Below are 21,886 nucleotides of genomic sequence, written 5' to 3'. Positions count from 1 at the left end.
CTTAGATGGGGTGTATACATTTACTTGCACTACAATGATGGTAATAATTCAATGAATAAGCTTCAAGTAAACATGGGGTTGTGTTTGTGAGTGAGAGTTTGTGAGTGTAGTATAGAGAACAAATTCTTACGTTAAAACAAATCCTGCTACATTTTCTGATGTTTTTCTTTATTTTTTAATAAATTATTATATTCAAGGAGCAACCTGTACTTTGTGAAGTATTTTTGCAATGTGAATTTGCAGTTGTTTTAGAATAAAGGGTTGGAAATGAATCGATTATCAAAATAATCGTTAGTTGCAGCCCTAATGAGGATTGTAATAAAGTTAGATGTGTTTTGAGCTCATTTAAATTCATCATAATAATGAGAGCACTAGAAGACGACACGTTTACGGTCAAGAGTGCCTCAAATATGAAGCATTTCTTTTGTCCCAGGCAGCGAGAACAGAAACCGGACATGTGCACCACCCAAATTGCAATCGACTGTGCCATGAAGCCCGGGCCCCAGAGCATGCATGCGCGCAGAGACAGAGAGAGACAGAGACAGAGACAGAGAGAGAGAGAGACGGGCCCACCTTTTAAAAACTGGGTGTTCATTCAAAATAGTATTTTGTATGCAAACATGTGCCTGTGTGTGTGTGCAGGAAATCTTCAGCAACGCAGCCTGCAGCTAGTGGTTTATTGGAAGCAGGCGAGGGCACTTCCTCCCCAGGTCGACCAACCCCTCCCAAGGCACTGTGGGAAACTGGGAGGTCTTAGAAACACGCAGGAGTACCTCTCTCCTTGAGCTCTGCGTGCAGTCAATGGACTGCCAGTCCACATCTTTTTTTGTTTCCCCCCGTTAACAGTGTAAATGTATCGGTTGGAAAAAAAAGAAGGCTGTGTACAGGAAGAAGAGGAGAAAAGGGGGAGGGATTTATTCAGAGGTGGCAAGTGGCTGAAGCAGTTGAACGCTTGCCGCAGCTTGCTTTGCTGTCTCTCTGTGCATGCGTGTGTTTGTTCTTGGGCTCAGACACCAGTCGACTCTGACCACCCTCCCACTTTTAGGTCCTCCTTTCCTCCTCCCACCTCTTCTACTCGCAAACAAAACGCTGAGCTCAGCAAGCAGCAGCAGTTCCTTAAAGTACAAATATGTGCTCTCCATCTTGGATCCTCACAGCCGCCATTCACCTCGACCCCAAGCAAAATGCTTAGAATAGAAGTCAACAGGCTCTCAGTAAACAAGAAAACGATCAACTTCTCCATTATTGGATTATATCATGTGAAATACTGGATTGTTTTAATCCTACTATGTCCTAATCCTACTTTGAGTGGGCAACTGAGGTCATTGTGACTCATGCCATGTGTTGCGATCGCTTCCCTTCAAAAACGGTTTCCAACCCAAAAAGGTTGCAAATCACACCAGCCTAATCATCGTGTTTTTTAAAACTTTTATTCATCTAGGGTAAGAGTTGAGCGCATTATCTGCAACATGTGTCTATAGAACTAAGGATTGTCTCAATTTGCCTAGTGAAAAAAGAAAAAAAATCTTTCATTTTGTGCATTTCCTCTTCCTCTACAGGTCGCCACCTGGGAATAAAAGGTCGCTTCAGAGTAATGACAGGTATGTGGAATGAACACCCTCTGGTCTCTGACAGTCTTAGGTCAATAGTGAAGGCACTTCCTGCACAACATTCGCTGTTTCTGAATACTTTTAAACCAACATTACTACTCGACAATGTTGCTGCTAGTAATCATCTCATCTTAAACAGCATTTGAGATTTTCTCACAGCCCACTCAGATCTGCATTGCAAAAACGGTCCTTCGGTCTGCCCCAAAACCTCATGGCACTTTGGAATAACTACAGATTGTCAACAACAGATCATTATTATTTGGGAAGAGTTTGAGACAGCTAAAATCTGCATCAAAACATCAGTATCAATATGACAGCCTTTAGTACGCGAACATCTGCGGACCAATGAAATATCAAAAGCAAATCTGTGGTTTAGTCTAGCCACCGTCAGAGAAACATTTTCCTCTTATGGATTCATGTCCTGAACAATCTTACGACTGCATATATACATGGACACCGATAACCGAGGAGCTTCACAAAGCTGTGGCGTAGTCGTGGTGGTTGTACAAAAGCGCTAACGATGAGCAAACGCGGTTTAAGTAAAAAATGCAAATGCATAGTGGGTCTGGTCGCTTAATACACACAGATATCGCAAGTAAAACTTTCAGGTTAACCACCACAGTTTAAAAGAAACGAATTAATCTGAGGTTCACATACAGGCCTGGACAGTGAGGGGGTCCCGGATAGGTCAACGATGCTCAATTACAACACCAATTTGTATGTTCACGGAACATTTTCTTGTGTATAAATTCAGCCGTAAGCGGCAGCCGTAGTGAGAGGCTGAGCAAGAATCTTTCACCTCTGCACAACAGTTGTTTTTAAAGTCCCGCCTCCCTTCTTTACACTCCTGAGGGCATTATATGCAAGTACTACAGCCTAGGCTTAAAATAGAAACTATAGCAACATGAAAAGACCTATTGTAAACCACACATTTTTTCTGTACGGTTTCTTTCAAGAAACTTACCTCAAAAAAGCAAAAAATGAGTAAGTGAACAGAAAGAGCATAAACAATGACAGGGCACTGCAGCTGGTTTTACTTACGTTGTGGAAACATGAATTGCCAACTGACAAGCCCCAACACAGACTCCCAGGGCAGGTAAAGTACAATCTATAAGTACACTTTCCAAACCAAATCTCAAGAAAGATGTTTCATATGACGAAGGCCTCTTTCACCGCCCTCTCTCCTAATCAAATTCTTACCCTAGTAAACCTCTGCCCGTCCGACCACCTGCCCTCTTGACCCCATTCCATCACATCTTCTACAATCTATCGCACCTGACCTTCTTCCGTTCCTCACCTGTCTCATCAACAACGCTCTGTTATCTGGCTGTTTTCCCAATTCTCTGAAGGAGGCAAGAGTCAACCCCCTCCTGAAGAAACCTACCCTCAACCCTTCTGAAGAAAACAACTACAGACCGGTCTCTCTTCTTCCCTTTTTGTCCAAAACCCTTGAACGTGCTATCTTTAATCAACTCTCCTCTTATCTCCACTGTAACAACCTCCTTGACCCCCACCAGTCAGGTTTCAAGGCAGGCCACTCCACAGAGACTGCTCTCCTTGCTGTCTCAGAGCAACTCCACACTGCTAGAGCCGCCTCTCTCTCCTCTGTCCTCATCCTTCTGGACCTCTCTGCTGCATTTGACACGGTCAACCACCAGATCTTTATTTCCTCCCTTCAGGAACTTGGTGTCACAGGCTCTGCTCTCTCCCTTCTCTCGTCCTACCTCGACGGCCACACCTACCGGGTAACCTGGCGAGGATCTGTGTCGGAACCTTGTCCTCTTACTACTGGAGTTCCTCAGGGTTCCGTGCTGGGTCCCCTCCTGTTCTCGCTTTACACCAACTCTCTTGGCGCTGTCATTCGCTCCCATGGCTTCTCTTACCACAGCTATGCCGATGACACCCAACTAATTCTCTCCTTCCCTCACTCGGACACCCAGGTGGCGGCTCGGATCTCTGCCTGTCTAACTGACATCTCTCAGTGGATGTCCGCCCACCATCTGAAAATCAACCCCGACAAGACTGAACTACTTCTTTCCCTGAAAAGATTCGCTTACCCAGGACCTGACAGTCAACTTTGGAAACTCCGTACTAACGCCCACTTTGACCGCTAAGAACCTCGGCGTCACACTCAACAGCCAACTCTCGCTGACTCCCAACATCACCGCGACAACGCGATCCTGTAGATACACGCTCTACAACATCAGGAGAATACGTCCCCTTCTCACTCAGAAGGCAGCGCAGGTACTGATTCAGGCTCTTGTTATCTCCAGCCTGGACTACTGCAACTCCCTCCTGGATGGTCTCCCTGCCACCGCCAGTCGACCGCTGCAGCTCATTCAGAATGCAGCAGCTCGACTGGTCTTCAACCTTCCGAAATTCTCCCACACTACTCCACTCTCTTCACTGGCTACCGGTGGCCGCCCGCATTCAGTTCAAAACATTGGTGCTCACGTACCATGCTGTGAATGGATCGGGTCCAGCTTACATCCTGGACATGGTCAAACCCTACATCCCAACCCGCACTCTCCGCTCTGCATCTGCAAAACTACTCGTCCCTCCCTCACTGAGAGCAAAACACTCGACTAGATCTCGACTCTTTGCTGTCCTTGCGCCGAAATGGTGGAACGAGCTCTCTGAAGACACCAGGATCGCAGAGAGCCTTCACATCTTCCGCCGCAAACTAAAGACACACCTCTTCAGACTCTACCTCGACTAAAGACTAACAAATTGTAGCACTTGAATTGTACTTGTAACGTCACTCATCTATAGCAAATTGTAAATTGGCTTATTTGAGGAAATTGCACTTTCTTGTTTCTTGTTCTTCTCAGTTTGTATCCTTATGGTTGAATGCACTTATTGTAAATCGCTTTGGATAAAAGCGTCAGCTAAATAACATGTAATGTAATGTAATGAATATGTTTTTTCTTTCCAGGTGTAAAACAGTTGGCATACGTTGCAGTATGCAGGACCATGTGACCGTACTTTCACACCTTGTTGGAGTTGGTGTTTGTGGGAGACAATCAGCTTTACAAACTGTTGTGCATTATTCTTCCAAACACTGCCCTGGGCCAAGAGGAGGGTGGAGGATTTTATTCGTGTACCCAAGTTGAGAAAATGGCAGAAAAAAACAAGAAAATATGGAGCCAAATCCAGGTCAAAAGTTGTTAATTTGAAAAACAAATGTGAACCTGAAAGTTTAAGTTTTGTTGTTGAACATTGAAAAATACAACAATGTATTCAAAATAAAAATAAGTGGATGAAAAATATTTTCGTGTCGAGTAGTCTAGCTTTCGACGCAAGCCTAGAAAAATGTCTCGACACACGCAAGGAGGTGTGAAAAGCGACGCAAGGGACACGCAAGGGCGTCGCTCTGAAAACGCAGAAGCATAAACTAGGCTTAAGGTCGGCGCATGCTTCTGCATTTGCGTCGGTCGCGCTCGTTTCAATTCATGGTTGTGCATGTGTTGCAGAGCAATTCACCTCCAGAACAACAGGCGGTGTGACGTGTTTTTGTTGAAGACGACCTAGAGTCATTAGATAACTATTTATTTATTTGTTGGTTTATTTATCATAGCCTTTATTGCCCCGTGCATCGCCACTGCCCGTATTTTCCTCCACAACTTTGTTCCTCAAACCGGCGTTTGCGGCGATCTCCCTCCGTGAATCCAACCCGCTTATACAACCCGCCAATGACGCCGTGTATAAGCGGTCATATTTACGCATTTCTTTCGAGAAAAGTTCTTAAATCTGATCCGTTCTCTCGTAAACATTCTTCGTTTTAATAATGGCGGTATCGGGCTATGAAAGCGGAAACGTGAGACTCCGACACACGCAAGGACGCAAGGTGGTGTGAAAAGCGACGCAAGGGACACGCAAGGGGGTCTTGCGTCTGCGTCGCTCTGAAAACGCAGAAGCATAAATCAGGCTTAAGAGGTACCTGGGCATAAAGCCTGTGCCATCTTGGCATTAGGATGATGTTAAGTTTAATAAAACACAACAAATAGAACACGCGTTTCACTGATTTCTTAGAGTATATTATGCTCATGCTGAAACTATGTTTGGGATGCTGAAACTATGTTTATATGATTTTCATATAATTTCCGGTTGTTGGTGTGCCGTGAGATTTTTTCTGTGTCTTAAGTGTGCCTTGACGCAAAAAAGGTTGAAAAACACTGGTCAACATCACTGCGGTTACAGAGCGCTGTCATTTGTGTTTTAACAACGCTTCGCTGACGCCCCTCCAAGTTGATGCCCCGCCCCCTACGCCACATCAGGGTCATAAGTCTGAATCTAAAAAAAAAGAAGATCAGAAGCAAAAAAAAGATCTGAAAGGTACAATACAAGTTTTGTATCTGAAAATATAAGATTTGTATCTGAAAATATAAAATCTGCTACTGAAAAATATAATAGTGAATATAAAAAAATAAATATAAGTGAAGATTGAAAAAAAAGTTTATTAAAAAATATGTATAGAGCTGAGTGAAAACTATAATCAACCCGAAAATATTTTTCGTGCACTTATTTTTTATTTTGAATACATTGTTGTATTTTTCAATGTTCAACAACAAAACTTTCAGGTTCACATTTGTTTTTCAAATGAACAAAACTTTTGACCTGGATTTGGCTCCATAGAAAAAAACTGTGGCAATGTAAACCTTTCAAAACAGGGATGCATATCTGAGTACTAAGTCAGCTAAGTGCAGGCCCTCCACATATTATTTATTATTCTGTGGGTCTGGGGTGGACCATGTTGTACTTGGACAGCCTCAGGGACCGCTTCTGGTTTTGTCCGGAGAATGCCGCTCAGATATTCGTCCAGAGCAAGATGCTCCGACGACAAGGTGTGGAATAGAAAATAATGGGAAACGCAGTATGCAAAATCCAGATGAGACATGCACGCATGCAGGCATGCACCAGGAAGTGGGAGGGCGGAGACAGATAAAGCATTTTCCTATCTTCTAAGAAGGCTCACAAATTCAGTGGAGCAGCCAAAATTCACAAAAAGCTCTGCTCTCCCTAGTTCTTTAAACCAAGCAGTCAGGGTAACACATCACAAACCGATCTACAACTCATCAAGTCACTACATGAACAAATAGAATACAGCATATTGTGCAAAAATACATGTGTGTTAACAAAGTTTGTGTGGAAACGATATAATTATAATAGGCTACGATTAAAAATCACCGCATTTTCCATGGCACTGATAATGCCACGGTTGGAAATGTACGTACATTAGGGCCCTGAGGCTAAATCCTCTCCTTGGCTGTTGACGCATACTAGTATTTCATTCTGTAGTCCTAGATACATTATCATTATTTTTCTATTTCTTATATTCTTCTATTTCTTAAATTGTAGTGTTAAACTGTGTAAATGGTGTTTTGGGGAGGAAGATGTATTAGGTGGAGGCACCTCTTTTTCAGTGGGCTCATCTAGCTCAGTAGAGGAGGCAGAAGTAGTTATAGTGCAGAGGTAGATGGAGCAGAAAATACAGATGCAATAGTCTTCTGGCCAGCGATAGGTTTCATCTTTTTCTCAGATGGCATGCGTTCTACTTTTCCTGCTTATTCAAGGAAAAACGGGATCACGTGGGAAGCGGGATGTATGCGCAGACATAACAACATGGCGACCGCCATTCAACGTATTTTTCATTGCCACACAGCCACCACCGGAATATGTTTTATTTATTTCATTACAGCACGTCCGCTAGACTTTAAAACATCATAGACCTGAGCAGGGCTGTAGTGGAGGGTAAACGCAAGTAAACGCCGTTTACGCACCTCTAGAATTTGGAAATAGCGTTTACGCACCTATAAATAGCGTTTACGCATCTATAAGTGGCGTTTACGCACCTCCCTGCGCCTTGTATTCTTCCGTTGGAATAATCCGAAATAAACTTGGTGTAATTTTTAAACAGCTAAGACTACGTTTCCTATTGTTGAACATATAAACGCCGTAGTCTGAATCATGTTCATCTGCGCTGTATTACGGTCTGTGAGCATCCAATCAGTGCCTTGCGGCTGCAGCAGCGACACCAATCAGGATCCAGGAGGTGTGTAAACATACACGCTGTGGATCAGCCCAGTGGTCCCCAACCTTCCTTACCTCACGGACCGGTTTCATGTCAGACAATATTTCGTGGACCAGTTGAGAAGGTCCGACGGTGGGGGGGGGGTAGGTAGTCGTAGCGGGCGGAACGACCGACGGGGGGGGGGGTAGTAGTCGCGCGCTCTGTGTTCGCTGGTCGTGCACGGTAAAAGAAAAACGCCTGGTGACGGGTAGATTAGAAAACAAGTCAGTTCTCAATGTGAAAAAAAACATGTTGTATAGGCTATTTATGATGACGTAGGTAGTACATGAGTGTTCCTTTAACTTATGTTGTCAGTGTAATTGACTGGTTAACTCTTAAATTCTAAATATTTTTTCAGGCAGTGATAGGACAGGCAATGATGCAGAGAGCACAGGGAGAGGAGAAATACCAGGTCAAATAGAGAGAGGAGAAGCACAGAGGAGCCATTAACGTGTTCTGGGGTTCATGGCTCCTCTGTGCAAGGCAGGACCTGACGTGGAGGACAAGGAGGCCTCTGGGCACTACTGTAAAAAGGAGACTCCATATGTAGATAGTTCTTAATCTGCAATTGTGTTGTTATGTTGTGTTGACATACTTTTCTTTACTGTTTTCTTACATTTAATAAACTACAAACTACTAACACATGTATTCATTGCCATTGATTGTATATGACTTTTACTGATAACATAATGCAATATAGCCAGGACAGCCTTACAGAGTCGCGACGCTTTGTGTTGCGTTGCTTCGCATCGCGTCGAGGTCACAAAATTCAGAGTTTACCCACCTCTAATTTTACCACTACAGCACTGGACCTGAGTGAACACAGCATAGAGCAGTTAAAACGTGAATTTACTTACTACTAAGAAGTTTGTATCTTTATTGTTGAAATGAAATCTGCGGTTACTGGCTAGTTGTTGTTGTAGCGGCTAAACTAGCATGTCGCGATACCGGGCTGTCACAATATCACATTTTTGTTGTGCGATTATTGCACCAACATTTATTGCAATATGCAATATTATTGCAATTTTCATAACATTTTATGCCACTGATAACATAATGACAATATAATAGCAAAGTAATAAAAGTACGCTATTTCAAAGAACGTTTTATTTGTCAGAATAATTAGACATTAGAATCGGAATGTGAAAAAATATATTCTATTTATAGATATCAAACAAAAAATATAGAACTGCAAGGGACACGGAGCGGGCGAAGCATCGAGCTTAGTGCGATGCAGTCTGGTTTGAGAAAATGTGTCCAGCGGAAAGGCGCGCCGCGGCAGCCGGGGAGGTTTAACGCAGGGCTTCGACCGCCGGCAGGGCGACACACTCCGCGGCTGCAGGGAGAGACAGGAGCGGCTCCGTCCCGCTAACAATCGGCCGGCCCCGGAAGAACGCAGGACGGTGGCCCGGGGACGGCGTTCCTCCCGCCCAAAGAGGCGAACAAGCAGACCGGAGAACCGACAGTAGTTTTAGCTTAGTGAGGGTTCACTGCTTCTCTTCACCTGTCGGTGTCCGCTCTGTGTGCGTGCTGCCCCGCCCCCCGCTTTCCACAATGAAAATGGACAGAGGCGGCGCAATCAACTTGGTGACGTTCATTTATATGTAAAATGAATATTGCAGCACCAAAAATGATTGCACGCGATTTCAGAGAGTGTGCGATATGTCATTTTATCGCATATTGCGACAGGCCTACGATACTCAAGGCGATCTGTCTGAGTTAATGCGCAAAAGGGTTGAAACAGCGCTTGTCAGGTCCGCGGACAGGTTTCTTTTTGCTAGTTACTGTGATTTTAAACAAAAAGTTATTGTTCAAAATGTATTGTTTTCCGTGAGAAAAATGAGCTGCGTCCCTAGGACGCATGGATAGTGAATTTACTGCATCCTTTTCAGATTTTAATGAGTCAGGGACCCAGGACGCGTACAGGAAGGAATTAAAGATATGTAACATATATTGAAAAGCATTTCGGTTAAATACTCCTTGTTTGTCTCAAAATATTGACTGATGATTGCAGCACCAATATGGCACCAGTTTCTACTTGCCTGACTCAAAGGCATCGCCACTTCAGCTACCGGCGTTGGGGAAAAAGGCATTTTGCCCTCAAAGCAAGTCCACCACACAGACTCAGCCCTGGCACCAGGATTCAAACCGCCGACCCTCTGGCTTGCTGCAGCCGGAGCTTTTTTGGGTGGCAGCGCCGTCTCTCAGCACTAACTGAGAGGCCATTGAACACGCCAGGACCCCTTGCACTCAGGTGCTTAGCGATGACACGCAAAGTATGCAGCGGCCAAATCTTCAACCTTTAATGCCTTACAAGATGCACTTACGGTTTGTCATTGTGTTCTTTGAAGCGCACAGACACCGGGACATTAGCAGCACTTCTGTCTTTGGTCAGTCCATTCCATCAGTTCACTTCACCGCTCAAGGTGTTATTGGGGCCGTACACACAGAAACAAAAAGGCAGTCCGACCACACCGCCGACAAGTTACACATTACAGAAGCTGCATCAGGTTGTTATTGTTGTTCAAATTAGGTAATTTAGGCATTTAAATCTGATATTTTAGGTCAGGTATTAAGAAAGGTAAACATACTTTTCTCATCCATCCGAGGTCATTCCTGCCTTTTTGAAAACAAAAATATTTCTGAAAATTACAAGGTTCTACACGACAAATCTACACAACGTGGTGATAAGAATACGTTTTGGGTGGTGGTGGAGGAGCAGCCATCGATGCGCTCCGCTGCAGTGTGTTTCTGGACATCCCGTGTGCTTAGCCCGGGAGGGGATAAAAAAGCCGGAAATGCTTCCTGCAGCTGTTAGGAGTATCATTCTCCACCTTGAGGCCAACCAAAAGACAAATAGCAGCCAGGTCACGTGACAACTCTGCTGGCTGAGATGCCATTCTGTTTTATTCCAGTCCTCTCAAAAACATTTAAGTCGTGCCCTGACTGCCTCGGTTGAGCATTCCCTTTTTTACCCACATTGGGGTAATTGACTCGTCATACGGCCCACATTTAATATCGTCAAAGCCATCACAAAAGGCTGGGCGGTATACCTTACGGAATTAATTTTTCACAAACTGCTATTTCATGCTATTACAAAAAGGAGAAACATCAAGAGACCAGAGGATACACCACCAAAGTGTGTGCCCAAAAGTGGAGCGGTGTGCTGTTTTTGGTTTTGAAAAATCTGACGTAAGTTCGATCAGAAAAGATTTATTTCAAAGTTTGTTAAGTTGCTGGTATTGCCTCTAGTGGCAACACTAGCAGCCACAACAGCTAACACGCTAACTCCCTGGCCAGCTGAGAGAGAGTTGGTCGGCGTGCGGTGAACAACAGGCGGTGAACAGCTGTTCAGGTGACCGACGACCTTTTTGCCGTCAATGAATGATTGGATTTACTCGTTAAAAAAAAAATACTGTGATATACCGTGATACCGCCAGAAACATACAAAATACCGTGATACAAAAACGCTTTCTTTAATAAACAAGAAGCTGTGTAAAGTAGACCGTTCGCAACCTACAAATTTTGTCTCGAGAAGTCGAGATACCTACAAAGATATGGTTAAAGAAGTACCAAAGAGGTAGTGCTAATCTAATCGGCAATGCGGTCTGGGCGGTATACGTTTCAACCGGTATACAATCTCCTGTCAGTATGAATTCTGCACGTACCGTTGTACCAGTTTGACGCTGTAACAAATGACGTTGCTCTTCGACAGGCGGCAAATTATTTTTACACCTCTCGTCCTGGAGCGCATAGGGGTCGGAACTAGTTCTCTTGTGTTGAGATGGTTATAACATTATAACAACAATGAATAACCCACAACAAACACTCTAATGGGGTAAAACAACGCAAGACAACAGCTTGTGACAATTTGTAACACTAATAATTGTACATTTAGAAAATTAACCCACCGAACTGCATGCTGGGTACAGCTTTCCCGCTGTCACAAGAATAAACTGTTGCTACATGAAAACACGGTAAAGAGCTATACTCGCCGGGCAGTTGCGAGCGAGATGGCCAGCAAACGGTGAACAGCTGATCAGGTAGCCGGCGGGCGGTCGTTTTCGGGGTAAATTAATGTTTGTGTTTACTTGAAAACAAAATACAGTCATATACCAGAAACCGTGTGTCAGAATCTTTCTAAATATGATATAATGTTGATCATCATCATCCTCAGTGATTTATGAGGTTGGGTTTACTTCACAGGTCGTAAGACAGTGAACAGTATAATAACGAGTAAGTTTGCAGGACAAAGCAGATGTGTATGCCTGCTCAGGTGTTCCTTCAGGCCTTCGAAGTAAAGCACACGTTTTGTATTCCCAGCTAGAATGCAGAACTGCTTTGGATGAAAGGTTTCTGGGTTGTGAATTTTTATGCATGAAAAAAAATTACCAGGAATTGATCACATGCACACAGCCCTCATTGTCTACAACACATATGTCAAACTCGTGGCTCACGGGCTAAATCCAGCCCGCCGCTGAAGCCAATGCGGCCCGCCGGGTGACTCTGCTATTGCGAGAATTACAGAACGGTCCTCGCGCATGCACGGTCGCTTCTGCATCCCCCCCGCCTATATCTTCGCGCCACCACCCCCTTTAGGCCGCACAGGCAATCCCGTACCGTACGCAATCGTCAGTGCCACCCCTCCATATGATTTTAATGGTCTAGCCTGGATCAAAGTGGACCGTATCTGGCCCGAACCTGAAATTTGTTTGACACCCCTGGTCTACAACTATGACATACGACCCCCCCATTAAATCAGTCAACCTTCATTACCATTGAGTTAAATGTATCAAAATGCGTTCTTTCACGCAAATAGTTTGTGTCTGAAAGGTGTTGTGGTCCATTGCAGTGCAAACAAATGCGAACCTGTCAGGAGATTACAGGGGCTGTTGAATTTGTCGTCCAAAACCAAGTATGACCTGCAAAGTGAGATCTGGAAGTCAGATATGTCAGAACCTGCCTGAGAGCTTGTTGAGTCACTGGCACTGATCAACAGTTAGTCAGTTACAATATAGCAGCGGAAGTCATACTTGTTGCCAATTTCAGCAAACTTCAAGATGCTCAATAAATCAGTCATTCACCCCTGCATTATACAGCAAGATGGGAATGTTTTATGAGTGCATGCAGGGCTCTTTTCCAGCGCACCATTGGCTGGCCCTGGCACTGTGCGGCCTGCAAAGGATGGGAGGGAAAACCAAGAGCTGGTTTTCTGTAGACTGCCACAGACAGGTGTGTTTTGGAGGGTCGGATACGCTCTGCACAGCGGCCAAACACACACCAGCACCAAAGGCAGCACATACCCCTGAGGAATACCACTGCAGAACTGTTATGACATCTCTAACCGGGAGCGGAGGCAGGCCAGCGGGTTTGCGAGGCCAAAGGGCACCAAGGAAGAACGACAGGAAAAGGGTATGGGGGAGGGGAGCAGCTTGGACTCAGCTAACCCAGGGATATCCCTGAGCTAAGCTCTCCGCTTCCCTCTTTAAATTAAAGAGAGGTCTCCATAGATCGGTGACTGGGAACAGCGAAACGATCAGAATCATTTTAAACAAATGGGGGACTTTGAGCAACTTGTAGGAAGTGCAAAAGACCCCCGTCCTTACAAGCTTTTACCCAACATGCTCCTCTTCTCGTCACATTGGATCGTAATAGTCGAAAATACATTAAAATGTATACACTGTGAATGAAAAGAGGAAGGCCCTACAACCTTTACATGTGCGTATGTTTTTGCTGATTGTGCAATCTTCATTGGAAGAACGGCAGTGGCGGTGTTGCGGGAAGCAACTTTGTTTTCCCCGGAACTCAGGTGGTTATATCCACGAAAGGTTGCAAAACCTCAAGTCAAACACAGGGCCTTCTTTTAAAAACGGGCTATTGCTGCTGCTGCTGCTGCAGGGACGAGACAGAGACCCACACAGGCAGTTGCCATTGGCAAAGCTACAGTGAACCACAACAAACAAAGGCTTTTTCGGCCAGAGTGGACTGCGCTGTCCACCACGCCCTAACAATACGTTTTCAGAATGAGACAGCAAAGGAGCAATGGAATACAAGAGCCAAGGCCCACGCTGGTAACTGACAGGACACCGGATCAAAGTTGGAGAGTAGGTGGAGGGGGGTTGGGGAGCTTTTAGGGGTCGCGGTGGCCAGAACCTGCCGGCTAAGCTGGGCGAAGCGATAAGACGGCCGCCTGCAATATCCATTGGACGGAAAACAAGCAGGTTGACCGGCAATCTGCTCACTCACCCGACACTGTTCTAGTGAACTTGTGTTCGCTGTGTGAACTCCTATTGCCTTAAGAACAAGAATAATAACACATCTTTCTGGACTAATTAGTACAGTGCATATTCTTCATATTCTTCATTAGGCGTGGGAAAGAAAATTGGTTTGCCTGCTGCAACATTCTGTTCGCCTGCTGCAGAACGCAACAGAAAAGTCTCCTCACTGGCCTGCTATACACCCATACGCACTAAACGCACACAGAAAGTAAGGGACGCTATGGCCGACCGGAGGGGGGTTGGCGGACGACCGACGGTGGGGGGTGCCCACGGCCGACGGGGGTGGTGGCGCAAACGTTACGGGGCGGGTGGAGGGCGACTCTGCGATCCCCCGGTGATTCCTCCCACTCTCGTCGGTGCTTTTGCGGCCGCTTTCGCTTCAGAGCAGGACTTTATTTTATTCTCAAATACGCGACGGGAGTTATTAACTCCAAATGAAGCACCTTTACTATGTGGCACTTTTATGGTACACTGCCATGATTTAATTTAGCACGGTTATGTTATTTCTGTTTACTTTTGAATGTAATGTTGAGATGCAAGCGCCATAAAATAGCATAACTTTTTTTCTGTCTCACGGATATGCTGTTATTACCCATAATAAAAGGGGCATTTGTGTTTGAAGTCTTATACTTATCATTGACTAAGAGCAGCTTTTTCTTTAATAATTTAAAAGAAAAATGTATGTTTAATATTTTTTTTACATAGGCTACTTCGATACTGTATTGAAATGCAAGCTGCATTGGTTATTGCATTGTTGATAGAAAGTCATATGTGACAAAAATTTGAGAAGGTAATTAATCGGTTGATTTTCTTTAATTATCAAACAAAGTAGGAAGTGATTAGCAAGCTTTGAGTAGCAAACTCAAATGTTTTAAAAATCGAGGGGGAATGAATCAATAATTGTTTTATCGATTTAGAATCAAAAGGTGTCAAGAGATTCCCACCCTTTTCTTCATACTATAAACCATTGCACATACCATTGATTATATTTGTGCACACGTCTGCCTAGCTTTTTTCAACAGTTATATGGTAGAATTGTCTGCATAATAGTATTTTATCAATATTTTGTGTACACAACACAACAGAAGCTAATTTCCTGGCATGTGAAAAAAAAGATTTTCATTCAGAAAGCTGTTAAAAATGTGTTATTTCCAGTCAACCTGTCCGCCCCATTGGAGTGTTTTATTCTAGCGAGCAGGAGGGTTTGAAAGACAAGCCGCCAAAAAAAACAGGGACGCCAACTCCTCCGCAAACGCCCTCTCACCCCTCAAAACCAATATGCAGGTTCAGGATGTCATGTCATGAGTCTGGAAATGCTCCGGTGGAGGTCAGTGCAGTTAGTTGCCAAGTATTTATTTCAGAGCGGAGAAAAGACAGAGAGAGTGTAATAAAAGATTAAAAGGGAGGCAGTGAGGGGACCAAACCAGGCTAAGCCCCTTGCACAGGCACTTCATGAGGTTCAAGATGTCTTTGCGCATCTTATCGGGTCGTCAATTCCCGATGCACATCCGGTCAGGCTTGAGTAAAGAAATGCGTTGCCCAGTGGCTGCGCCTGCCGTTCTCGATCTCTCACCTCCGACAAAAAGATCATGTTGAGCGTGAACAAGGCCGGATCATATCTTTCAATAACTTACAGAAAGTTGCAAACTACGGAGCGCAGTGTTTTTACTTCCCATGTCTCCATTATTTTTTACTGGCACTAAGCGGTTATTCGCTGTACCGAAAATATCTACTGAAGCAGTAATGACCAGAGACCAAATGTGAAAGTACAAACGGAGGTGTTTCTCAGGGCAATGCACCATGGGAGGAAGTGCTACACATATCCGGCTTATTGCAGCACAGCGGGCGAAGATTAACCGCCGAACGGGCTTCCTGTGCGCCGTTGATTCGTAAAAGAGGCAACCTGTACTGGTCGGCGCTCACGTGGTGGTGGTGCGGTGATGTACGCCCCGGTATATGTGAGAGAAAGCAAACAGGCGGTTAACGGGGCTTGTGATTTCACTCCATATTTAATTACTTGTCCTGTGAGCGGTCTGGGAAAAGACACAGACAAAGAAGGCCGGTTCTGGCCTATTACTAGAAGTTTTCTGACTGCATGTTAATAGAACACTGTTGTGTCAGTCAGAACAAAGTGGCAACTACTGGTCTCCTGCTTTGTTTGACCAATAATCAAGGACGAAAAAGGCGGAAAAAATTAAACAAGGGAGGGAAAGGAACGCTTCAACCACAACATTGACCCCACTAACAATGCTCGAGTGTCAAGACCTGGACTGCGGTCTTTCCAAACATGCCTGTTTAACACACCGGCGGTTCTGGTTTCAATTAGAAAAGCGGAGGAGGAGCTCCACTCTATTCCTATAATTGACAGTTGCACCACTATCCCGTTTCATGGCAGAGTTTCTGCAAAGAGGACCTTGAAAAAGCACTTACTTAGCATGAAGAGCTGCTCTTTAATTATTCCCCCTGATTCACAAGGGCAAATCTACACAAGAGGTCTATTTTGGTTCACTTTTTTAGCCAAGTAATTCAGTCTGTTCACCTCAGTGTTGCTGGGTTTAATGTCTCCAAATTTAAGATGATTAATAATTCCATTAACAATTCAGTAATTAGTAACTAAATAGTTCTTCATTATTCACCCCATTGGATGGAAGTTTCTGCTTTTGTTGATTTGCTATTATTGTATTCACTAGAAGTGACTAAGCGTTCTTGTCAATAACAATTGAATCAAGATTCAATGATAGTTTTACAATAGATTCGATTTAGGGTTTTAATGACAATAGCAAAACAATACCTGGGACAGCGGCGTGAAGGACTGAATCCCACGCACACAGTGCTGTAATAAGCGATAAAGCAGCCTGCAGCCGGACACACCGGAAGTGCGGAAGCGTGGCAAAGCTCCCTAAGTTTAAAAGCCTAAACCAAAATGTGAGCAGTTTACACACTAAAGCCTAGAGTTAGTACTCAAAGATTGTAGGCTGCAAAAAATCCTGACCAAAAGGGAAATGTCGGCGAGAGTGCACACAAATCATCGCCTCAGTATCTTGGACACAACATGAGCAAATTGAGCTTAGTCCTGGACCTCAGCCCTACAGAATGACCGGGATGGGGTCACTTGGTTACGCAAACTGGGATTAAAACGACCACCTCCTTTCGATTGTTGTTTGAACATCTCAAATGGTCCCATTGTGAGAACAGCCACTAAAAGGAAACACTGCAGAATGTCCGAAGTTTAGTTTATGGTCGCAGTAGTGGATTTCTGTTCAGTGCTTAGTTGTGCACCTCTGAATTGGTGCGTACCGTCACGTGACTGTCACAAATAGTTCACTAATAAAAGCCCTATTTGCATGTTTAGGGATAAAACTCAATTCACCAAGGACAATTCACCAAATAATTTGCAGCCAAATTAAATTAATAACAGGATATCCAAACTTTGGTTTCCTTAGAATCCATTATAATAATATCCAAATAGTTTCTTTACAGACCTTGCACAATAGCTTATAAAGTAGTCCATGAATATGAGATACGAGTCTAAGATAATCAAAATCCCTCCCTGACATTGTTGAGGCTAGTTTAGCGTTCACTTGCGGTCCTTTCCATCTTACAGTTAGGGTTTTCTGTTTGTTTGCCCTCTGACGTTGAGCAGAAAAATGCAGCAATCAGTAGAAATGCTACAATGACTTTGCTATATTTATCAGATATTATTTTAATCTGCAGATACTTCCATTACCTTATCGATATTACTTCTGTGCGTGCAGTAGTCTTTCTGTTAATCATACATTCTGGTAACAACAACACTGTTTAAAAAGTCCCCTCATCCAAAAGTATTGAGTATCTCCCAACTCTTTAGCTTTACATAGCTGTCTAGCCTCAATTTATCACAAATGCACTGCATGGTTCAGTTTCACCCCTCACCTCCTCAAGCTGGTTTTCCAGCAGCAGCAGGAAGATGTTTACAGTGAACAAGCTGTAATAAACCAAACCGTAGGCTACCAGCTCAGCACAGACTAGCATTGACGAGTAAGTTGTCAAGAAAGTCAATTGAAGCTTAAAGCTGTGGTAAAAAAATTCCGAACAACTGCTCACACTGCCTCCGCTGTATGTGTTACACAGACAATTATAATTGAGTTATTGAGCCAGAACTGTGGCTGTGGAATAGTCAGCTCATTGAGGGGTTCTTCTGTCTTGAAGTAGCCAAAAATAAAGGACATAAAAATCTATTTGTGGAGCTCTACCATTAAAAAGTAAGCTAATCATGCACAACTACTCAACTAGTTCGCATAGCTCGCATTATAGTATGCATGAGTCATCATAATCATGGCTTATTTGTAAAAGCCAATGCAAAAAACCTGGGTTAAAAAATGAAAACATTGCAAAATCAAGCGCTGAGCAGGCAACAGCTTGAGGTGCAGTGGACTACAGCATCAGCCCTGATACGTGCAGTTTAACCTTTGAACCGGAGAAGACCATGAGCAGCGTGTGTAATGGAGGACTCCATTTAAAGCGGAGAAGTCAGGAGAGCTCGACAGGGGGAGGGGGCTTCAACGAGAGCCTCTTTCCTTGACACACACACACACACACACACACAGTGGGGGAGGGTTAAAAACACCAAGCCCGCTTCCTGAGTGTGCACCAATGGGCATAATGTGATGGATCCTTCCCCACCACCTTGCTCTGACAATAAACATTTGCGTTCCACCCAAACCCACTAGTGCAAAGTAATTATCTTTCCCCTAAAAAAAACGAAAAAAAGAAAAGAAAAGAAAAACCCGCCCCCCTTCCTTTGATTTGTGATAAGGTGTTGTGCGAACTGCAAGAAGTCTTGCGAACGACATGCCACACCTCCAGCTTGTTGTAAAAGTTCTTTAAAACCAAGTGATTATTGTACAGAAGCAAACACGTTGAGTGAGCCCAATTCTTTCTCCAGCTTTGTCAACAAGAATAATGGAAACTTAGGCAGCACGCTCTCGTGAGTTTAGATCTGTGATCTGTGTGCTCTCACGTTTTAATCCCATTGCTGTAGCCAATTAGAATGTGCCAAATGACATCTAAACAAAGCAAGGGCGCTGTATAAGTGAAGGATCCTCGCCAAAACCTTGACATAGCAATTGTTTGAGTCGTATCCACAGAGTGGCAAATCAGCAAGGCCTCCCAGCAACATATTTGCCCTGAAACAGGCACACATGGTTTCAGTTAGGGGTCTGCACCTATAAACAGTTGGCTATGGCAGCTTTTTGGTCAGGAAGTCCAACGTTGACTGTGAATCAAGACAGGCACAAGCTGCTTATGAACAATATACACGCCAAACGGTCCGGCACAGACGATAGCGTGGTATAGAATGGATGCGTTTATTAGGCTGAAGGAGCAGAGGTTTGGAGCCCTTTAGCTTTTTGACTTCCGCTGAGAACGGAGATTAAAATTTTAAAAACTGGATTAAAAAAAAACAAGCAGTCAGGTGGTTTGATTGCCAGTATTGTAAATGGTGTTTTTCACTTTCACATTCTTTAGCTGCCATGTTTAGTAGAGTCAAAACACTAATTGAACAAAAGTCAATCACCTGCCAAAGCGGGCTTACAGAACCAGATTTAATCCACAAACAACATGTTGCATCATTTCACTGGTGGCGGACGGAAATATGAAGACCAGCCTTGATGACACAACATGGCGAAACAGATTCTCAACAAATGGGCGCAAAGTAGACCACCAAAAATGTAAAAAATGCTACAATGAATTTAAAGAGGTTTTGATTACCGCACAGTGGGATTACAAATAAACATTCTGCCACGATACTGTTATATTTGTGCTAACCAGAATTTAGACAGTATGAAAAAAAGATGAGGTAAAGGCAGGAAATATATCTGAAAGACCTACTGTGGGCTGACAGAAGAATTTTTTGCACTGGCACTTGCTCAACCATGTTCTGTCAAAACCTTGAAACGACTTCCATGTTACTGGTCTCACAAAGAAACACTTATAAACAGGTAAAATGTTGCAACCTGTGCCTCACTTACCTGCTGGGTGCATATAGTGGCTTCACCACAGCAGGAGAAAAAATCCAGAGAACCTGATGCCTAGTTCAACTTAAACATACATACTAATAACAAAAACAACTGAGCAGACATTTTGGCTGTCAAAGGCTGTTAGCTGTCAGATGCGCCTAACTACCAGGCGGGTACAATGTGATAAAGTAGTTAAAATAGGTGAAGTGACTCACTAAAATACACCCAAACACACAGTGGTGCGTTTCTTGTGTCTCTATTAGTTTAACTCGTGCCACAATTGTGCAACTGATACGCACAAGCTGTGCTCGACTTAATTCATCTTATAATGAAAACTACAAGACCCATAGAGCGAGGCACACTTAACTTGTCCAACATGTACAGTGACGCACAACTCTACAAAGCCGCTAACGTCAGGTCAACGTTGCTGAAGTAATAACTTACGCAAAAATAGTAATAACCAAGGTGTAACGGATTTATTTAGAGACGCCCTGGAGATTAAAAACAAACAATCCGTATCGGACATAAAGTGAAGCAACAGGTTTCTGATTTCCAGTTTCCATCCACAAGTCTCACTACGTTTCAAAGGGTAGCTCAATGGAAAAAAAAGGCTACAAAGGCTAGCATGGGCTACAAAACATGTAGCTTCAGCCAGCGTTACGCTAAAGCCCCTAAAAGACCCATAGTGTGTATTCACCGACATTCACATTAAAGCGCACTTGCAAGGAGAGATGATACATTTGTTTTAAACTCATCACGGTGATTTCCAGAGTGCGCCGAGATGGCAGCAGCTTCCCAGCGCTTCACAGTCTGCTAACGCTAAGTCGGCTAGCTGCTGGCTGGAGACAAAAACTTTTTCCACTTCTGAAAAGTTTTTTTCCCTCTGCGTTTCCTTTCAAACTGAACGTGAAGGTACATACAAGTGCGGGTCGCATAGTACGCTCGGGTGTTTTTTTAAACGGTATTTCACAGTATCCGCAATTAAAACGGTATTCTTCCGGCTTTTGCTTACCGGCCAAAAGTGTATTTAACGGAACGTACCTTTGCGCCTCTCCTGCCACTACCCGCCGCTCCCTGAGCCGCCTTCTACACCCGAGACCGCCGCCGGACCTCCAGGGGGCCGCGCAGCTGGGAGAGGAAAAGCCGAGAGGAGTCCAGTTACTACCGGGGAGACGAAGAGTAAACTGCGCCGAGGCCCCGGGCCTTCAGTGTCCTCCAAATAGCGTTCAGGGGAGGGATACCGAGCCTCAGCTCTGCGCCGTTTGACAGAGACTCGGGAACAACTTTTTGACAGCTCCTATTCTTCAGTCCACCCCCTCCCCTCAAAACCCCTTAACTTTTCTCTTTTTCCTCACTTCCAGCAGATACGAATCAAAATACTGTCACGGAATATGGCGGCGGCATATGCAAGCTACTATCGCGAGAGGAAGAGCTGGGTTTTTTTCTTCTTATTTTTTCTTTTTTAAGTTTCCCAATGTTGTGATTACATAAATGAGCCAAGCACCCCGCAGCTGTAGAAGATTGAAGACTTTTCTTGTTTCGTTAATGTTTAAGGTTTCTGGATTGAAATGCAAGAGGTGTGATTGTCTGCTTTAGTCTAATTATTCAAAATTAACAACGACAACCGTTCAATGATAAAAGCTATTTTATTTATATATTATGGTATCAAATGTAAGCAAAAAGAGTATTACCCACCGGAATTAATTCATTATCACCATAGAACACGTTATTACAGCTGGAATAGCTATACACCACTGTTATTCAAGTTGGCATGCTCTCAAGTGCTGCGTGTAGGCAGGAATTAACAAGCGAGATGAGTTTCCCTCCCTAAAATACTTTAGAAAGTTAAAAGTTACTTCTACCACTTATTGAGACCTTGCATATTTGATTTATTTGAGCAAACAAATTCCGAGTGCCTGGTATGAACACTTC

General features: G+C 44.0%; 1 protein-coding gene and 1 long non-coding RNA gene across 10 annotated transcripts in view; one reads left to right on the top strand and one right to left on the bottom strand.

Annotated features, from left to right (window-relative positions):
• The window catches only part of tab2 (TGF-beta activated kinase 1 (MAP3K7) binding protein 2), a 44,108-nt gene extending 22,720 nt beyond the window's left edge, over positions 1 to 21,388 (bottom strand). For 5 of the 9 annotated variants that reach the window (XM_040160522.2, XM_040160520.2, XM_078094012.1 and 2 more), the window contains exon 1: positions 20,996 to 21,388. The gene's annotated coding sequence lies outside the window, so the exon portion shown is untranslated. The remainder of the gene's footprint in view (positions 1 to 20,995) is intronic. The other 4 variants (XM_078094015.1, XM_078094014.1, XM_078094011.1 and 1 more) reach the window with 4 other exon arrangements.
• LOC144389439 (uncharacterized) lies at positions 1,111 to 4,872 on the top strand. Its single transcript, XR_013453492.1, has 3 exons — positions 1,111 to 1,442; positions 1,560 to 1,601; positions 4,546 to 4,872. It is a non-coding gene; the product is annotated as an uncharacterized LOC144389439 (long non-coding RNA).
• Positions 21,389 to 21,886: the final 498 nt, after the last annotated feature.

The sequence above is a fragment of the Gasterosteus aculeatus genome, chromosome 18, assembly GCF_964276395.1.
Source record: "Gasterosteus aculeatus chromosome 18, fGasAcu3.hap1.1, whole genome shotgun sequence".
Taxonomy (NCBI): Eukaryota; Metazoa; Chordata; class Actinopteri; order Perciformes; family Gasterosteidae; genus Gasterosteus; species Gasterosteus aculeatus.
Note: the sequence above shows the minus strand (reverse complement) of the source record. Positions and strands in the feature narration are given on the sequence as shown.